Raw genomic sequence first — 1,430 nt, 5'->3', positions numbered from 1 at the left:
AGTGTCCAAGGCCAGGTTGGACAGGGCTTGGAGCACCCTGGGCTGGTGGGAGGTGTCCCCTGCAGGGGATGGAATGAGATGAGCTTTAAGGTCCCTTCCAGCCCAGCCCACTCTATGATTCTGTTCCCCCCATGTGGCCACATCTGCACCTGGGGCAGCTCCAACCTCAGTCCCATCTTCCAGCCCCTGCTCCAGGTGAAGCCACTATTGCCACCCAGGCTGCTGTGGATTCCTGAAGCCTGGATGCAATGGTCCCATGGACTCTCCTAAGGGTCCATTGCTCTCTCCCAAGGTAGCAGTGGCAGATCAGCAATTTGGGGCACTACCCAATTTTGGATGCTGCCACTCCCTGCTACAGTGGGTGCAGGGACCACGCCGAGGCTGAGGAAACACTGGGACCTGCAGGAGTCAGCTTTCCAAACCAGCCCTGAGCCCCTGCACTCAACAGTGACACCAGCAGCTGATCCACACAGCACCTCCACAAGGGACACAACTCCTGCAGGAGCATCCCAGGAAATTCCCAGGATTTTCGCTCTGTGAGTTTATGGCCACACAGCCCTTCCAAAAACACTGCCAGGCAGCCCAGAGGGGATCTGGGATTTAGAAACACGCACGTGACAAAGGGAGATGGAAGCCCAGCACAAGGGCCAGCACCCCAGGCTTTGTTATCCCAGACAGTATGCCACTAGAAGGACATCTGTGAATCACATCAAGGCAGGGATGGAGCCAACTCGACTTGTGACGAGCTCTTGAGCCCCGAAAAGGTCGAGGAAGGATCCTGCTCAAAACTTGAGAGTGAACCCAGCGAGCAAGCCAGCCCTCAGCAGGAACTGCTGAACGAGCAGGGCACAGGGAGGGCAAAGCCCTGCCAGGAGAGGCCGTGCCAGGAGCCTGGAGGTGAACTCAGGCACCAGGGCAGGGCACAGGAGGGTGGGCACTGAGGGAAGGCAGGGAAAGGGGCACTGAAGCAGCTTCCTGATGCACACACAGAAATGTCAGTAAGCAGCACGGACGTGAACCAGCCCTGACAGATGGAGCCATCCTGGTTTTTGTTTGTCTCCAAAGTTGTCAGTTCAGGTCTCCAGGTCAGAAATCATTTTAGCTGTTAAACCATATGCTTTGCAGAGCAAAACGCCCGGCAGACTGCGAGGCATATGTATTTTAAGGAGCACAAGAACACGATGAACATCACTAGACACTCGTTTCCCAGTTGTTACTGCTGTGCTGCAGACGAGGCTTTTCTCCTCCTGCCCAGGTCACAGCCTGCAAATCACCAAGAAAAGGGAAGACACAACTTCACCCCACTTCAACTTAACAAGTTAGGAACATCCTCTCCTAAAAATCCAACACAGACTCATAGAAAAGCTTCTGTTGGAAGGGATCCTAAAGCTCATCTCATTCCACCCCCTGCCATGGGCAGGGACACCTTC

The 1,430-nt window shown here is 54.9% G+C and overlaps 1 protein-coding gene across 1 annotated transcript in view; it reads right to left on the bottom strand.

The window, feature by feature from the left end:
• The window catches only part of KIRREL3 (kirre like nephrin family adhesion molecule 3), a 359,934-nt gene that overhangs the window by 308,804 nt on the left and 49,700 nt on the right, over positions 1-1,430 (bottom strand). The window lies entirely within an intron of this gene.

Source organism: Manacus vitellinus, unplaced genomic scaffold (assembly GCF_001715985.3).
Source record: "Manacus vitellinus isolate BGI_N305 unplaced genomic scaffold, ASM171598v3 scaffold_41_pilon, whole genome shotgun sequence".
NCBI classification, from domain to species: Eukaryota; Metazoa; Chordata; class Aves; order Passeriformes; family Pipridae; genus Manacus; species Manacus vitellinus.
Note: the sequence above shows the minus strand (reverse complement) of the source record. Positions and strands in the feature narration are given on the sequence as shown.